The sequence below is a fragment of the Hirsutella rhossiliensis genome (assembly GCF_020360975.1).
Source record: "Hirsutella rhossiliensis strain HR02 chromosome Unknown scaffold00002, whole genome shotgun sequence".
Taxonomy (NCBI): Eukaryota; Fungi; Ascomycota; class Sordariomycetes; order Hypocreales; family Ophiocordycipitaceae; genus Hirsutella; species Hirsutella rhossiliensis.
The window spans coordinates 4757357-4777177 of record NW_025408668.1 but is presented as its reverse complement, the minus strand read 5'-3'; positions in this window follow the sequence as shown (position 1 = coordinate 4777177).

The window sequence follows — 19821 nt, the reverse complement described above, 5'->3', positions numbered from 1 at the left end:
GATTTACGATTAGTAGAGCCGGCCGACCGAATTTTAATTAGCCGGCCCTACCTAGGAGCGACCTATACTAGCGCCCGGCCCGGCAACCGGATATTACCTGCCTTACTAACTAACGGACTAATAAGCCGACGTAACCGCGGCTACGCGGCTACGACGCGGGAGCTAGGGTAAATAGAGGCGCCCGCGAGTTAGGCCCCTAGAGAGAGACTACTGCCTATAACCCTAGGCCCGGGCTAGCGAGCCCGGGCCGCGGCCGCTCGGGATAGTAGCGGCTACGGCCTAAGAAGGCCCGCGCCGAGACGCGATTTCGTAGGAGGAGCCTATAGTAGCCGGCGTAAATTTCCTATATACTACTACTACGACCTTATTCGAGGCGGACCCGCACTAAAAGAGGGGAGGGTTTTCCCCTAGGCACTCTAGTTTTTCCCTCCTATTTAATATTAAAGTTCTAGATACCTCTAGCTAGGTCCCTAGTATAATCTTAATAATAATATAAACTTTATATATAAAGTAAAGCTAAATAATATAAACTATATAGAGAATTATAACTACTATTAATACTAGAGAAACTATAGGATTTAATAGCTTTTAACTATATTATAAAGCTATTATTATTAAAAGAACTAATAACTAATATTTAGTATAATAGTATATTCCTTATTATTAATAGATTAATAAAGTATAGATACTTTTTACTTTATAAAGAAGTAAGTAATATAAAAGAGCTAGTATATATATTCCTATAAATAATTATTAGTAATTATAGACTATTAAATAAGATTATCTTTAATAAAGGAAGTATATTTATAGCTTAATTTTAGTAAGCTCTTATAGTATAATTAAGGACGAAATATAAGCTTAGTATTATTATAAAAAAGATATAGCTACTTATTAGATATAAGCTATAGCGTTAATTAATATATATAAAGTACGTAATATACCCCCTTAAGGATACTAGGTTAATTCGTCCTAGGATACCTAGATATCCTAAACTATAAAGGGAATTTTTATATAGGTAGGCCCTATACTAAAACCGTGCTTAATTACGCTAGCGGGACTTAAACTATAGGCCTTTAGGTAATACGCGCTAGGCTAGCTAGAAGAAGTACGTATATAGTTACTAGGAAGTTCTTAGAGGGGTAACCCCTTCGCTTAGGCTTATAACTATTATAAAAAAGATATAGCCGCCTATTAAATATAAGCGATAGCGTTAATTAATATATATAGAGTACGCGATAAGTATAGCTTATTACTTATAAATAAATAAATAAATAAAACGACTTAACTAAACGCTTAAATAATATTTATAATACTATATTAGCTATAAATAAAACGATTAAGTTAAATAGCTACTAATAGCGTAACTAGCTTATAATAGCTTAGTTATAAAGATAACTAAGCTCTTACTAGTATATATTAATTATAGATATAACCTAGAAGTATTTAAGGTTACTTAATAAGGACTATAAGTAAAATAAGTAATATTATAAGTAAATTAGCTATAAAAACTATATAAAGAGATATAATAAGAACTTTAATTTATTAAAGAATAAATATCTACTTACTATAATCGGAAAAGATTATAAGGACTAATCTTTTAAGAGGGAGATATAGTCTACCTTATATAATAAAATATTAAAATAAAATAACTAAGTAATAAACTAAACTTTAAGAAATATAGACTATTTAAAGTTAAGATAGTTATTTTAAAAGTTAACTATAAACTTTTATTATTAATAATAATATAGATATATTTAATATTTTATATCTTACTATTAAAACTAGTACTAAAAAACGCTATACTATAAGATAAGATTAAAGTTAATAATAATTAAGAATATAAAGCTAAATAAATACTTAATATAAGAAGGTAAGGTTAGTAATAGGAATACCTAATTAAATAGAAAGGATATAGACTAAAGGAAAATACCTAGGAACTACTTAAGTACTTAACCTATTATAGTTCTTTACTTTAATAGTTTTAGTAAGCGAACCTTTACTTAGAAATATAAGGTTACTAAGAATAGTATCTTAGTTTAATATATCTAAGGTACTAAACGATTAAACCTTACTAATAGTAATAGACTTTTTATTTAATAAATAAACTAATTTATCTTAAAAAGAACGTATTATACTATCTTCTTTATTAATAGCTTATATACCCCGCTAAAATAACTTACTACCTTAGTCTTTTAAGAAACGCTTTTATTTCTTAATTTAAGCTAGGTAGGCTATTACTTCCTTTAACGCTTCTTTTACTTTTTATTTATCTAAATTAATCTTTTACTATTAATTTATAATATAATAAACTAAAAAGAATGGAATATTAATAAAAAGAATAATAAAGAAGAAAAGGGATAATAAATAAGTAAACGCTATATTATAACTATTATAAGAACGGCCTATAAAGGTATATTTAAAACACCGATTAAAACGCTCGCTAACCTTATAAGTTAGGCCTAACTAAAAATAATAGGAGTAAGGTATAATTTTAATACTATAGATCTCGGTCTAGGATACTAGCTCTAATTATTAACGCGATTTATCGGAATTATAAGAATAGGATTTTTAAATATAACTAGATATACTATTAGTAGTATATCCTAGGAAGGATAAGGAATAAAGAATAATCGTACTTATATATAACGTAATAAAGGTATATTTATATATAGCGGCTAAGGTAGTAGGTCTTAAGGGTAAGACTAAAAGGAGGGGAAGTATCTTATTATAACTATAGTCTAGTAAACCGCGGGGGATTAGTATATATTATAAGGATATATAATATAGGGAGCAAGGAATATTAAATAGACTAACGGGCTAATTAAGTTTAAAGCGATAGGTTACTTAAGCGCTTTAATACTCTATAGCTAGGATTATAAGATCCCTTTAGCGCTTTAGCGCTCTTAGGCGACGGGATTACCTATTACTCCTAGCGATCTAAGGAAGCTCTTAAGATATATAAGGAAGGAACGGAATACTCCTTTAAATAAATAGCTTAATAGCTTTTAATATAATTATTACGATCTTTATTATAATCTTATCTTTAATTCCGATTACTTAATTACTTAGTTATAGTCTATAGTCTATAACCTCTAACTTATTACTAATATAATATACTTATTATTACTTAGACTACGCCTTATTATATTTACTAATATAAACCGCTCGATAGGTTTATCTCTTAAGAATAATACCGGTCGTTATAAAGTAAAGATAGAGGCGGGGGCTAAGGGGCCGGGCGTTATAGGTAGCGGTAGGGATAGCGTCGTTACTTTAAAGGGCGATATAAGGGTAGCTAGCGTAGCGGAGGTAGTAGCGGGGGCGGTAGGCGCGGTAGTAGGGGCGCGGGTAGGAGTAGCGGTAGCGGCGGAGCCGTTATTAGCCGTGCTTAGTACGGCGTTAACGAACGACTTTATACGCTTTAAGAAGAAAGAGGTAAGGGAGGGGGAGGTAGATATATCTATTATAGAAGTTAGTATTATAGATTATAGCCTCCTACTCTATATAGTAAGGAACTTACTAATTAAAGTTCCTATTATTAGGGCTATTATTACTACTATAGCTATTACTATAAGTATATATTAATAGAGCGGCCTATATAGCTAGGAATAAACTAACGCCTTAAGTAAAGCGGAACTTACTTATTACTACTACTACTATAGTTAAAAAAGAAAGAGAAGGAAGGGAAGGAAGAAAGGGGGGATACCGCCTTATATACCCTTTAGTAAAGGAGGCTACCTAAGGCTAAGAGGATAGGTAACTTAAGGCTTACGTAGGTCTAGGCTAGCCGCTAGCTACCTAAGGGCGTATATAATAGGTTACGCCCTTATTTAAATAGCTAGCCGGCTAATAAGTATAAAGCTAGGTTCTAGCTACCTAGGCTAATAAGCGTAGGGATAATAAGGCTAGTAAGGATAGTATAATTAATAGGAAAGGGTAGGGTAGAGCTAGTAGTATAGGCTTAATAGTATAAAAGCTATTAATAGGGCAGCGCCGCGCCGCGCTTAAAGAAGGGTATTATATAAGAGTCTTTAACTATTATAAGTTATAGGCTTAGGCTATAGCCTAAGCTATATAGTTATATATAAGGAGCTAAATCCTATATATATATATATAGGCTAGCCGCGTATAAAAGAGCTCTATATAGCTTATTAATACTATCTTATAAATAGTACTTATATATATACTTTTATTTACTTTATAATAGCTATATAGCTAAAGACCCTTAAATATATAATATTTAGTTTAATATCTTTAAGATAGTAATATAGTAGATTATTTTCTTTTATCTAGGTCTATTAATGCTTATATAAGCTTTACTAGCTATAATTATATAACTTAAAGGGTATTATATTAAGTAAGTATACCGCTATATAGTATATCTCTAGCTATAGCTTTTTTAAAAGCTTTAAGTTAAGCCTTATAACCCTTACTCTTTCCTTTACTATTACTTTTAATCTCTCTATATAACTATTTTATATAGGCGTTTAAAGGGCTAACTATATAACTTATATCCTTTTATTAGTTATATAATTTATTTATTTTATTATTAAAAGAGCCCTTTCCTTATTAGTAACTACTATAGTTATCTTAACTTTATACTAAGTCTTAAGTAACGCTATAAAGTTATTAAAGATATCCTTAATACTTATTTTTCTTTTTATTAGGTAATAAAACCTTATAAATATATCTATATAAGTAAATAAAGTAAAGTTCTTTTTCTTATTATATACTATTATTAAGCTAGGGTAAAGGTCGAAGCTAACTTATACCTTTAGACCTTTAAGCTTTAAGGATAGTATTTTTCTTAAGACTTCCCTCTTAGCTTTCTTTATTATATATATTTAATAGCTATATATTATAGGGCCTTTAAGCTTAGTGCCTAAGTAGGCTTTTAATAGCTTCTTTAGTAATCTTAAACTAAGATACTTAAGGCGGTAATACTATAAGTTACTTACCCCTTTAGTTAGCGGCTTAAGCGCTTATATAACTATAAATACTTATTTATTACGCTATAGTAGTATTCTTATTATAAACTAACCTTTAAAGTTAGTTAGTTTAATATAAACCTCTTTTATAGGTTTTAAATAGAGTTATTTTAAGAGCTAGTTTTAAAATATCCTTACCGTTATCCTTAGCCTAGCTAAGAAGATACTTATTAGTATTTCTAGGATAAAATAAGTATCTAGTAAAGTTATCTTTCTACTATTAATTATAAGGATAACTACTATTTTTATTCCTTATACCCTAAAGGCTTAGTCTTTAACCTAGACTTTATAATTAAAACCTTACTTAAAGGTTCCTTCCTAGAACTATCCTAGGTTATTAAAGAGGTTAATATCGGCCCTTAAGTTATATATTAATTTATTAGTAAGTAACGGCGTTCCCTTAATAGCTATATTTACCTTAGATAAAGTAACTATATTAATAGTCTTTCCTAGCTTATTATTACTAATAATAGTATCTATTAGTTCTCTTTTTTTAAAGTAAGAATTAAGGGTCTAGGCTAGGTATTTTACTTTCTTATTTAGATAGTCCTTTAGCTATTTTACGATATTTTACTTAGCTAGATTACTATATTTCTAGCTTAATAAGGGTTTCTTATTATATATTATATATAGTAAGTAGTAATTTTCCTACTAGCTTATTAAGCTATTAATATACTACTTATAGCTAATATATTTAGCTTAAGTATTTACTTTCCTAGAGATTTAATTAGCGCTTCCTCTTTTTATAAGTAGTTATAACTTCTTCCTATAAGTATATTCTTATTTAAAGTTAGCGATTAGGTTCCTTAAGGGAAGTTAACCTTTACTATATCTTTTATTATAAAGGTTAAGAGCCCTTATTATTATAGACTAATATAGGTCCTACTTATCTACTACTATAAGAAAATCCTATTTAATTCTTATATTATTAAGTATATTAACCTTAAGGTCTTATAAATCTATAATAATTTAGTTAAGCTATTCTACTTATACTTTCTAGTTTTATATACCTCTTTTATTAATAAAGGTTATATATCTCTTATAAATTAGCTTTTTCTCCTTTACCCTTAAGGGTAGGGCTTACTTCTTTAATTCCTTATTATTAAGATTATACTAGTAACTTATTTAAAGGTATCTAGAACTTTAGGGTTAAATAAAAGGGAAAAACTAAAGTACTTAAAAGAAAACCCTCCCCTCTTTTATAGCTAGTCCGCCCTTATACTAGGTCGCGGTTATAATTATCACGAAGCGTGGCCTGATTTCGCAGTTCTCGGAGATATCCCTTAGCACGAGGGACCTAGGAAGCTAAAAAACAGGTTTTAGGGAAGGAGCTAAAAGGAGGTGCAGAGAGGAGGGTGGGGGCATAAGGGGAAGCTGAAGTGGCGATAGCTTCCTATAGAGGTAGCGAGAGATAAGACAGATGTGCCGGCAACGGCTAGAAAGGAGGGGAAAACCCGGCAAAAAGCTCGGTAGTTAAAGGGACATTAGTAGCTTCTTTAAGCAAGATCTTCTTTGTCAATTAAGATGCTAGACGGGTATAAAGAGGGGCGTTAGATAGAGGAAAGAAGGATAATAAAGGCAATATAACAATCACTCCCCTGCCGTAATTGCTGCTGCCGCAAGAATTAAATCTCTCTGCCCTGCCTGTCCGACCCCTTACTTCTAATTTCACCTTCGTGCATTTTTCATGCACTTCTCGCATCTCTCTTCGCGATAGTTATGAGCCCGGGAGGGGATGGCACACTACCCCTGCAACTTCCGGTAACTGCGCGCGGTGCGGGGTTCAATCCCCCGTAGACGACTACCTCTCTTGGATTTCCTTGGGTTATTGGCGTGGCGCTTAGTGTTCGACTCCCGCGTCTTGGGCTATAAGGTCTAGGGCTCCCGGCGGAGCCGCGATCCCTGAGGGGGTGTGTCGGAAGACGCGGTTGTTAGTTATATATATTAATTGCAGCGCACCTATCGGAGCGCGTTCTACTTTTGCCTGCGTAGTGCAATAGTCTTCGCGACAATAATATATAGGAATCTTACGCTAGCTATTATAGGTATTATTTTAGTTAGTTAGAATCGCGCTAGCCCTACTATAAAGTAACCTTAGAAAGTAACTCCTTTATATATATAGGGTATATAGCGCTAATTAGTAATATAAGCGTTTTTAGTTAATAGTTAATTATATAATTATCCCTAACCTTATCTTATAATAATATCTTCTTAGGCTTTACTTTATTTTTCTACTATAGGGCTTAGCGGGCTATTTCTTATTAATACTAGCTTTTAGCTAGGCTAGTAGTTAGGTTATCGCACCGGCTTCGCGCTATATTTATTAAGTTACTAGTATCGGCCCTAGGTTTTTATTTTCCTAGTTAGGGGGCCTAGACTAGGGTTAAGGGGAGGTCCTAACGAATTTATCGCTAGGTCTAAATAGGCAAGGTCCAGGCCGGCCTACTTATAGTAGGGCTAGACTACTAGTATATTTATAAGCGCTTCTAAAAGCGCTAATTAGCTAATTAATAAGTAGGTTAGCGTAGTTTACTAGTCCGACTAAAAATTAATCGTGCCCTTAGCTAAATTCGAACTAACTTTAGTATTATAGCTAGTAGACTTCCTAGGTATATAACTACTATACTATAAGGGGGTTCTTTAATTCCTTAATTTTCTCTTATAGGCTATTATATATTAAGGTTACCCTTTAAAGCCCTTTACTAATTATTTTCTTAATTAATTCTTTAAGTATAATTAAGGCTTTTTACTAGACCTTAAAGTAATTAAATTATAGCTAGAACCTTTTCTTAAGGTTATAAAAGGAGTCCTTTATATCTTAATATCGTTTATTATAGCTTATTCGCCTTATAAAGAATATAGCCTTAGTTTTATCTTCTCGTTAAAAAGGTCTCCCTTTAAGGTTAATAATAAATTTCTCTTAGTCTAGCTATTAAGGCTATTTAAGCTCCTTTTATCACGAAGCGTAGCTTAATTTTATAGTTCTCGGAGATATCCCTTAGTACGAGGGACCTAGGAAGCTAAAAAATAGGTTTTAAGGAAGGAGCTAAAAAGAGGTATAGAGAGGAGGGTAGGGGTAAGAGGGGAAGTAAAAGTAGCGATAGCTTCTTATAGAGGTAGCGAGAGATAAGACGGATATACTAGCAACGGCTAGAAAGGAGGGGGAAAACCGGTAAAAAGCTCGGTAGTCGAAAGGATATTAGTAGCTTCTTTAAGCGGGATCTTCTTTATTAATTAAGATGCTAGACGGGTATAAAGAAGGGCGTTAGATAGAGGAAAGAAGGATAATTAAGGCAATATAATAATTACTCCCCTACCTTTATTGCTGCCCCCGTAAGAATTAAATCTCTCTGCCCTGCCTATTTAACCCCTTACTTTTAATTTTACCTTCGTATATTTTTATATACTTCTCGTATCTCTCTTCGCGAGAGTTATAAGCTCGGGAGGAATAGAATTCCTATACCTTCCGGCTACTATAAAAGGCACCTTCTTATATCCTTTTACCCCTCTTACTAGAAAAGCCGACTTTTAACTAACTTTTCTACCCTTCCCCTATAATAATATTTAAAAACGACTCCTTTACCGTCCCTATAGTCCGTAGGACGATTCTTATAGAGCCCTAAGATTAAGATAAGTAGGTAAAAGAGCTACGGGCTCGTATAGATAGGACTATCTATAATTTAGTCTTTTCTAATAAGTAGGACCCTCTTAAGCCCCCTCTTTATCCTAGGGCAACGGACTTTATAGAGGGAGCTTCCCTCTTCTCCGAGCTAACCTCCGTATAGTAGAGAGCTTTTTCTACTACCTTAAGTAACTATAAAAGTTACTATAAGGAATACCTTTATAAGATAAAGCGGCTAACTACTATATATATAGCGATAATAGAATCCGTTAATACTATAAAGCTAATTACTCTTTAAGAGGAAGAGACTCCTAGGCAGTAGCTTTTAAAGCTCGAGACCTCGATAGCTCCCTTAAGAGGTTATATAACTAACCGTATTAGGAAGACCTATACGGCCTACCTAAGAGCCTTTTCTACTAAGAACCTACTAGCTTCTTCGTAGCTAGCTAAGTAAGAAGAAATCCTCGAGGAAGCTAACTAATACTTCCTTATAGAAGCTCTTTCCGGCTAGTAGCTATAAGATATATCTCTACTAATAAAGCCTATTAGTAACGGTTACTTAACTATCTTTTAAGAAGCTAGCTAGGAACTAAACGAAGAGGCTGCTAAAGTATAATAGTAAGCAGTCTTATTCCTTCGTAGCTAGCACTTAACCTAGACGGCTCGACCTACTGCCCCGGCAGCTGCTATAGCCCCTATTGCTATAGCTCCCGCTGCTGCTACTATGGCTGTTGCTCCTTTAGCTCCTCCTCCCTCGAGAGCCTTAACGCCGTCGTTAACTATAGCTACGGCCCTAGGCCCGGCCCCGGCTCCGCCTCTTACTCCGGGCCCGGCCCCGGTCCCGTTAGTTAGACCGGCCCGACTAGTCCCCTAATAGACCTTTTAGTCCGTTAGTTAAAAAATCAGGGAACTAGTCGAAATCGAACCTCTTCGTTAATATTAGTAATAAGGTATAAAGAGGGGGGGTTTTTAAGTAGACCTTCTAGATCGGGACGAGGATTCCTTAAAGAAATAGAAGACTAAACGATAAAACGGCTGCCTAGTATATAAATCCCTAGGTTATTAATTATTATGATACTAGTAAGTCTTTAAGGAAAACCGACTTAAAGGATTTAACCTTTTAAAGAGGCTATAAGAAACGATATAATAGTCTCTTAAGGAGGACTCCTCGTTATAGAAGAAGATAGACGAGATTCGGGTTACTAAGAAATAGTAACTAACGCCGCTGCCCTTATTCGAGCTATAAATTTAAGGAAAAATCGTTAGTATAGTAGATCCGGTATTTATCTTCCCTACGGATTAGTAAGACTAACTATTAAGACCCTCCGACTATCCCCTACGAAAATCAGCTATCCTTAACTCTAGTACTTCCCTCGATATCTATAATATACTCTTACGATTCCGGTCCTTTAAGAAGGCATAGAGGGAATATCTTATTACTAGGGAATTAACTATATAGATAGAGGGGTATAGAAGGGTGAATTTTACGATAAAATTACCTAATAGATCTATATAAATTCTTCGACGAAAAAGGGTAGCTTTTTACCCTCGATTTTTAACGAGCTTAATTTCCTTCCGCCTTCTTTAAAAGGAAGGGATCTTTTAAGATACGACGTTTAAGCCTACGAGGCTAGTCTAGAAGAATTAGACTATTAGGCTTATCGAGGAAAAATTCAGTTAATTTATTCTTAAATTCCGACCTATCCTTAAGAAGGAATCTCTTAAGAAGTTAGCTTTCCCTACTAGGAGGGTAGGTTTAAAGGACCCTCTTTTAGTAGCCTAAGGAGACGGTCTTCTTTAGTACGTATTACGGAGTAAGTAGAGGCGTAGGCTTAGGTACGGTCTATTAAAAGAAGGTTAATAATCTATAAAAGGGAAAAGGAAGAGAAGTATAGGCCTAGCCTATATAGGCGCGGAGGCCGCTTATATATAGACTTAGCCTAGACCCTAGTCTAGGCCTATATAGGGCAAAAGCCCTTATATTATACCCCTACCTAGCTTTTAAAGAGGCGCGCCTTTAAATAATACCCGATACCGCGCTTAAGGGGACGGAACCCTCGCGCGGACTACGTATACCTAGTCGCGGAAAAAACGTTAGTAAATAACGTATAATACCCTCCTAAGCGAGCTTCTTAGATAGACTATATTATTAGTAAGGGCCGCGCCCTAGGAGTCGGGCTTTAGCACTTCTAGCTAAGGAGTAGAGGCACGTAGAACGGCGCGTAGCTAGCTTCGGTAAGCTTATAGTATCCCGCCCCCCCTATATTAGCGCACGGTAGTAGCTCTTAGTACCGTAATATAGGGGACGGTACTCCGGTATATAAGGCTCTGCTCCCCCCTATATAGGGCTATACGGGCACTCCCTTTCGCTATAGTTATATTATATTAGCGGCCTTCCTATATCTTAGCCGCCCTTTCTATCGCTATAGGTATATATCCCGTCCGTATAGTAGCTACTGCCGTATATAAGGGGACGCCGACGAAGCCTATAGAGGCGTTACTAAGATTACTCGTTACTAGAGTCGCTATCGTTAAACCTAACCTCCTTTCCGTCCTAGCGTATACGCCCTTCTACTACTTAGAGTGCGTTTACCCGCGCCTCCCGGCGCGGGCACTTTAAAAACTAGTAGGATTTACTACTATAGCCTATATAGCGACCTTCCTATCGCTACCTCTTTCTATCCTCGGTCCTCGAGGTAGAAATAGAGATATCTATAGTATTACTAGCGTTATCCTCTTTTTATACTATAGAAGAAGACGAAAAAAGAAACTTATTACTACTAAGCTCGCGAAGAAGGTAGACGAGATCGGTATACGTATTTAATAGTATAGACCTTTCGCTTAGATAGGTACGCTAATCTAAATTTAAGCTTATAACGAGGTAATTATACTTTACTACGTCGGGCTAGCTATATACGTTTGCTTAATAAAGCACCTCTTTAAACTATATAAGGTAGGCCGGAATAGCTTTACTTTGCTTTTAATAGAGCGTTATAAGCTCTTAGCCTACTTATAAGAATATACCCTTATATTCCTATTTTACTATTATAAAGAAATAATAGGTATAGGGAGGCTTTATAGAATAAGCTAGTAAAAAGAGGCTCTATAATATAGTCTAAGGGAATAACCCTTAAAAGATAAAGACTTCTACTAGATATCTATACCTTCCTCTAGGAAAAGCGGGTTAGGATAAGCCTATCCTTATAAATAAAAATATGCATAAAATGCATAAGTCAATTACGAGCAGAACGGATACCCTATTGCCTATTTTAGCCTAGCGGTTCCGAAGATATCCGCGATACGAGAATAGGTAGGGCATAGAACATTCTAGTTAAATCCACTACTTATACTAGAACCCATAGTCTTACGTTAACCATCACGCTATAATTAGACCACCTACTAAGTTAGGAAGATATACTATAGATAGAGCTTTTTAAGCACTATAGAATGTGCTAGAAAGCTAACTAATTAGTCTACTAGTAGGCGAGCAATAGTCTATAAAAGACGAAGGATTTCCCTAGGAGTAGTAGATAAAATAAGTAAGTTCGCAAGCATCTTTTACAACGCTATTCTTTTAATATATTATTTAGCCCCTTATATACTCGTTATAAATTCCGGACGAAATCCTACCCTATACTCCTTCGACCGATCTTTCCGCTTACGTTATCGATTACCCGATTCTACGCTTATTGCTTATACCTTCTTATACTACTAACTTAGCTACGTTAGGTTCGCTATAATTAGTATAGAGCTTTATAAGGAGGTTAGCTAGTCTATTTATAATAGTACGTATAAACGGTAAGAGATACCTTTATAGGCGTAGGGATAGGCTCGCGTAAAGATAGTCGAATTAGGCGCGGATATCCCCTATTACGGCGCTATTAGTATAGAGCTTCGCTTTTATATAAAGTAGCTATAGCTTAAGCTTTATAGAGGAGCCGTCGAACTTACTAAGGTATAGTAGTACCGCTCTTAGTCGTATAGAGCCCTACTATTATAAGAGGCTCTTAATTACCTAGGCGAACTAAGTATTACGTTTGCCTTAATTTTACGACTATAGGAGTATAGATATTTCGCGTACGTATATACTAGTACGGGCGGTTTAACTAGACTAGGTAATTAAACGTCGGCTTTAAAGGCAGCTAAAAATAGCTATTCTATATATAGGGATATAGAGAGGGTAAAATAAAAGGTAGATTATACTATTATAGAGTAGGTAGAGGCATAGGCTTAGGTGCGGTCCGTTAAAAGAAGGTTAATAATCTATAAGGGGGAAAAGAAAGAGAAGTATAGGCCTAGCCTATATAGGCGCGGAGGCCGCTTATATATAGACTTAGCCTAGACCTTAGTCTAGGTCTATATAGGGCAAAAGCCCTTATAGTACGCATGACTTAGTTACCTAGGCCCCCTAGCTTTATATAAGCTAGGCTAATAATAGGGCGTATAAATAAGGGGCCTAAAAACCGTTAAATATAAATACTATAGCTAAGGGAAGACTAAGAGACGAATTTCTAAACGGACCTTAATATAGCCGGACTAGCTATATAAGGAAATTTAGGTCGACTAGACCGACGTCTCTAAGGATTAAGAAAGCTTTATTAAGGTAATGTTTTTTATAGACGCCTTTTTAGGGATAGTTTTCCCCTATTTCTTATAGACCTACCTAAGTAGGTATAACTAGTTTACCTTTTAGGACTTCGTTAATGTTACGACCCGACCAACGGATGTTACGACCCGACCAACGGATGGCCATGACACGGGCCAGGGATGACTAACCGCTGAAGGATCACGTGACCATGCGAAAGGTGATCGGTGGATCGCCTTACGATCAAGCGAGCGGTGCTCGACGGATCGTGCATCGATCAAGGTGATCACCTCTGTGATCACCTCCAGCACCTCGCGATCAGAGACGGGCAGTTGGGTATATATAGCTGCCCCATTTCACTCCTTTAGACTAGATAGCTCTTTAGCTTTCAACACAATCATTACGATCCCTATCACGATCTCATCTCTGATTCCGATCACTTGATTACCTGGTTACAGTCTACGGTCTACGACCTCCGACTCATCACCAACGTGACATACTTATCATTGCTCAGACCACGCCCTGTTGTATCTGCCAACATAAACCCTCGACAGGTTTATCCTTGGGAATATCACCGGTCGTCACACGTTGAAAGCTCTTGTTCAGAACGATACCGCGTCTCTCTGAGCAATATCGCATAACTGTCAACATGCCTGCACAGCAAACTGGATCAACCAACTCGGGACACACCGTGTCGCCGCAGGACATGATGCGCGAAATCATCAGCCTTCGACAGGAGGTCCAAGTACTCAGGAACGGAGGAGGCAACGGACAAGTTAGGGACCTCGGAGAAGCAGTCAAACCAAAACAGCCAGGACCATTCGACGGTACTCATGGCACGCTTCGAGACTTTCTCACCCAACTCAAAGCCTACCACCGATTCTATCCGACCAAGCTCTCGGACCCAGTCGAAAAGGTACTCCACGCAGGAAATTGTTTATCTGGAACGGCACTCGCCTGGTTTGGACCCATCATGAGGACTTTCTCGACAACCAACCAGCGCGACGAGACAACGAGACAGACGAAGTCTTTGCCAGTTTCCAAGGATTCGAAGAAGCCATTACGAAGGTATTCGGAACAACCGACGAGGAACGAGAGGCCGAACAGAAACTTCGAGAACTCCGACAAAGGATCTCAGCATCGGATTATGCTGCGAAGTTCCGTCAAGTCACCTCAAAGCTTGATTGGGACGACGAACCTCTTATGTCACGATTCTACGACGGGCTTAAAGAAGAAGTCAAGGACGAGCTCTACAAGGAAAATCGACCTGACAACCTCTCGGACTACATTGCTATGGCAGTACGAATCGACGACAGACAGTATGCGCGACGCCAAGAAAAGAAACAAGGAAGAGGAAACTGGAACCCTTCCTATGGGAACAACTTTAACCGACGCGCCAACTACAAGAAGAAGCGCGAAACCCCATTGCTTACGCCCACACAACTAACCCAGGCAAAATGGACCTGGATGCAACAAAGAAGGGCGAAGGAAAATGCTTCAACTGCGGGAAAGTTGGACATTTCTCACGAAATTGCAAGCAACCTCGCAAGGAGAAGAAAGTTCACTGGGCCCCAGCCCCAGAAGGTAAGAGACACCTGAACGCTACTAACAAGCAGGAACCAAAGCATGAACTCCTTAGTTGGACTGCATGCTACGACGACAAATGCACGGTACACCTAAGCGACAAAACGGTACCGGATGGTTCCCAAAGCCACCAAAGAAAACCCTTGCAATGGTGCAACGAAGAGATCCCACAACACAGAAACAAGTCAAATTCGCAGAACCAGAATACCCCTATCCTGAAGGAGTCTCACAAGACTGGATCAGGAAGAACGGCAAACGATTCCAGGAAGACATGCGAAATAAGGATCGACAACAACGACGGGCAGTCTATAAACAACATAACAAAGAAGATACGGACGCAGCCCTTATGCTCACGAAACTCGGACAACAACCCGAAGAGGAACAACGAAGTTTCGACGACACAAGCTCTGAAGAACAAGACACGCTACAAGAAACAGAAGACGAGGATGAACTCGCACCACCACCCTCACTACTAAGGAAAACGCCACGATTGGAGAACACGCTCCATACTTCGAAGAATTCGAAGAAATGCTCAAAATTGGAACTCAACAAATACCTCAAATTCTCACGGAAAACCAACAAGCTGCATTGATTCGATACCAACCGGCACCACGCGGAGGAGACTACGCTGTGGCTATCGCCGCGGTCGACACCTTTACAGCTCTACAACGAGAATGGCAACCACGAGGAGAATTTTCAGATGACCCAAGAACAGTGCTCAGTCACGAAGAGCACAAACATATTTCATGGATCTCATGCGTCTATTTGGACTGCATGATACACTTCAGAAGAAGGCACGACACAACGCTTTCCCAGTCAGATTCGACGGACAAATACTTTCGAAACCCTACCTAAGCACGGAACTGGACTACTGGAAAATCGATCAACGTTACCCGAACGACCAAGTCATGTTATTGGAACCCGATTACGGCACGCCACTTGAATGCCGCGATGATTACGGTTCTTTAACGAGATGTCTTTCGGAAACATGCAAAATCCACAAACACGCCAAAATTGGGGAATGGCACAACGCCACTCGCTCTAAGGCATCCGAACCATCTATCTTCACAAGACTCGCGCAACGAATCAGATGCGACGAAGAAGATTACAACGAATGTGCACACCCGAACTGCAAAGTTCACGAACACGAAAAGGCACGAGCATGGCACAAACGACACAACGGTGCACCAAAGGACTACTGGCGACACCTACGAAGGCTACAAGCTACATTCGACCAAGGAAAAATTAACGCAGAAGAACTACGCGCAAAACAGAAAGACGCAGAACGAAAACTCGATTCCTGGTACGAAAACGAACAGAATTGCGAAGCACGGTACGCAATCAACTGCGAAGCAGCACAATGCAAACAACACAGCGTTGAGAAACAAGAAATCTTCGATTGGCTACAAGAAATCAGTCTCTTGAGCTGACACGACACCACGCGACGAAAACATAAAGAAACGATATCAACAACAAATCGAAGAATACCCAAATGAAACGAATAAGGACCAGGCAAAACGAGGTACGCCATCTGTAAAGGGCTACAGACTGGCACGACACGACAAGATCCAAGGACCCTATGCATGGCAACGGCAAGCCATGGCAACCAAATGGTATTGGACATCCAAATCGCGGGACATCACGTACACGCACTATTGGATTGCGGCGCGATGGGCAATTACGTTTCACCTAGAGTCATCAATCGTTACCGACTCCCATGGAGACACAAGAAAGATCCATATGAACTCACGAATATCGAAGGAGGCCTTCAACTATAACAACGGAATCATTGATATGGAGATTGATCACCTCGACATCAATATCCAGGGCCACGACGAACGAGTCGACTTCGACATCATGGACATTGGAGAACACGACCTTGTGTTAGGGCTTCCATGGTTACAGGAGAGCAACCCACTGATCAACTGGAAAACTGGCCAGCTGCGTTGGAACGAAGACGCAAGTTTCAAGACCAGCAGATTTGGGAGAAAGCAAAATTTTGCGATGATTTAGCCACTGAACAGGACGAAAGGGATGACCGTTCAAGCAAATCATTACGGGCTTCAGCGATACAAACGAAAACAGCAACCGAACCGGCGGACACAACAAAATCGACTGACAAGACCCACGTACTGACCAACACGGCTGTACAACCTGGCATCCGACATAAACAGAACAAAGGACACAACAAGAAGATCCGAAGAGTTATTGCCACTCTAAGGAAAGACCTCGAACAAATCAACAAAGAGCTCGAGTCAAGGGAAACCAGCTCTCAAAAGAAAGAACAAAGCCCACAAGACAGAATGAAGAACATCCCACAGGAATACCGGAAATACGACAAACTCTTCAAGGAAGAACTCGAGACAGGGTTGAACACAGTCAATGGGACCACGAAATTTGTCTCAAAGATGGAAGAACGCCGACGTTCCATAAGATTTACAACCTAAACGAAAAGCAACTGCAAACGCTACGCGACTACCTCGACGAGAATCTACGAAAGGGATACATACGAACATCAACATCCGAAGCAGGCTACCCAGTCATGTTTGTTCCAAAGAAAACGGCAAGCTACGACTAGTTGTCGACTACAGACGCCTAAACGATATTACAATGAAGGACCGAACACCATTACCGCTTATATCGGAACTACGAGATCGACTGCACGGCAAAAAATGGTTTACAGCCCTCGATCTCAAAGGCGCCTACAACTTAATACGCATGAAGAAGGGACACGAATGGATGACAGCTTTCAGAACGAAATTCGGACTATTCGAATATCTGGTAATGCCATTTGGACTCACAAATGCACCAGCTACCTTCCAACGGATGATCAACAATGTCCTACGCGAACACTTGGACATCTTTGTGGTAGTATACCTGGATGATATCCTAATCTTCTCGGAACACCTAGAAGAACACAAGGAACACGTCCACAAGGTACTCCGCGCACTTCAGAATGCGAAGTTACTGGTTGAACCAGAAAAAAGCAAGTTCCACACACAGGAAGTAGATTTCCTCGGACACACGATCTCACCAGGAGAGATACGAATGCAACAAGACAAGATCAACTCAGTCAAAGAATGGCCAACGCCAAAGAACGTCAAGGACGTACAAAGTTTCCTAGGATTTGCGAATTACTACCGACGATTCATCAAAGATTTCGGAAAGATTGCAACACCACTACACGACTTAACGAAGAAGGAAAAAGAGTTTACATGGGACGACAAAGCCAACGAAGCTTTCGAATGCATCAAAACGACGATTACGCAAGAACCGGTCTTAACCACCTTCGATCCAGAACGACAAATCGAACTCGAAACCGATGCATCAGACTTTGCTCTAGGAGCACAAATCGGACAGAAGGACGATGAAGGAAGACTACGACCAATTGCATTCTACTCGAAAAAGCTACATGGCGCAGAACTCAATTACCCCATCTACGACAAAGAATTCCTCGCAATCATTCAAGCTTTTAAGGAATTTCGACACTACCTTCTCGGAAGCAAACACAAAATCAAGGTCTACACAGATCACAAAAACATCTCACATTTCGCGACGACGCAACAATTGAACGGACGACAGATCCGATGGGCCGAATGTCTATCAGAATTCGACTACGAAATAATCCACAGAAAAGGAACAGAAAACGGTCGAGCTGATGCCTCAGCCGACGATCCGACTACGACACAGGAGCACCTATTGTGAAAGGACAACTCCTTGAGCTCAACAATGAAAGGAATATGCAACAACGACAGCTTAACGCAATCTTCAAGGTCAATCCAGACGAAGGCCTTACGAAGAAGATCCAACAAGCCTACGATAAGGTTGATTGGGAACCACTTCCAGTTGTTTGGGAAGATGGCCTGGCAAAGCATCAAGGAAAGATCTTTGTACCAGAAGAACTTCAGGACGAAGTTATACGCGAAATTCACGAACACCCGACACACGGACACCAAGGAATCCGGAGGACGATGGAAAGAATTCGACGAATCTACGACTTTCCACGGATGAAGAAACGAATCAGCGAAACTATCAGAAAATGCGAACTTTGCGCACGAAGCAAAGCTGAACGACACAAGCCATACGGAGAATTGCAACCGTTACCAGTACCAAAGAAACCATGGGACTCGATAGCTTTCGACCATATCACAAAGCTACCACCGTCAAAAGAACCCATGACCAACGTCAAGTACGACAGCATATTCGTCATTACCGACAGATTGACGAAGTACGGATACTTCTTACCGTACAAAGAAGCAAGCAACGCAGAAGAGCTAGCATATGTGTTCCTACGAACTATTGTCAGCAATCACGGACTACCGAACGAGATTGTCTCTGACAGAGGAAGCACATTTGTGGCCAAGTTTTGGCAAGCTCATGGCACAATTAGGAACGAAACATAAGCTCAGCACAGCTTATCACCCACAAACAGATGGACAAACAGAACGACTCAACCAAACGCTTGAACAATATTTACGATGCTACATCAGCTACGAACAAAACGATTGGGTTAAATGGCTACCGACGGCACAACTAGCTTACAACAGCTCAGTCACAGAGACAACCAAGCTCTCACCAGCATACGCCAATTACGGATACAACCCAGAAGCATTCAAGGTCACTCGACAAGGACCACAAGCGGAACGAGCGATACTGCAAGCAGATCAGCTACGAAAATTGCATGAAGAAATGCAACAAGAACTTCAATTCGTCAGAGAACGAATGTCCACTCACTACAATCGGAAAAGATTGCAGGGACCAATCTTTCGAGAGGAGACATGGTCTACCTCGTACGACGAAACATCAAAACAAAACGACCAAGCAACAAATTGGATTTCAAGAAACTTGGACCGTTCAAAGTCAAGAAAACCATTTCAAAAGTCAACTACGAACTTTCGCTACCAACAACAATGCGGATACACCCGATATTTCATATCTCATTATTGGAACCAGCACCACGAAACGCCAAACCACAGGAAAAATCGAAGTCGACGACGATCAAGAATACGAAGCAGAACAAATACTGGACACAAGAAAACAAG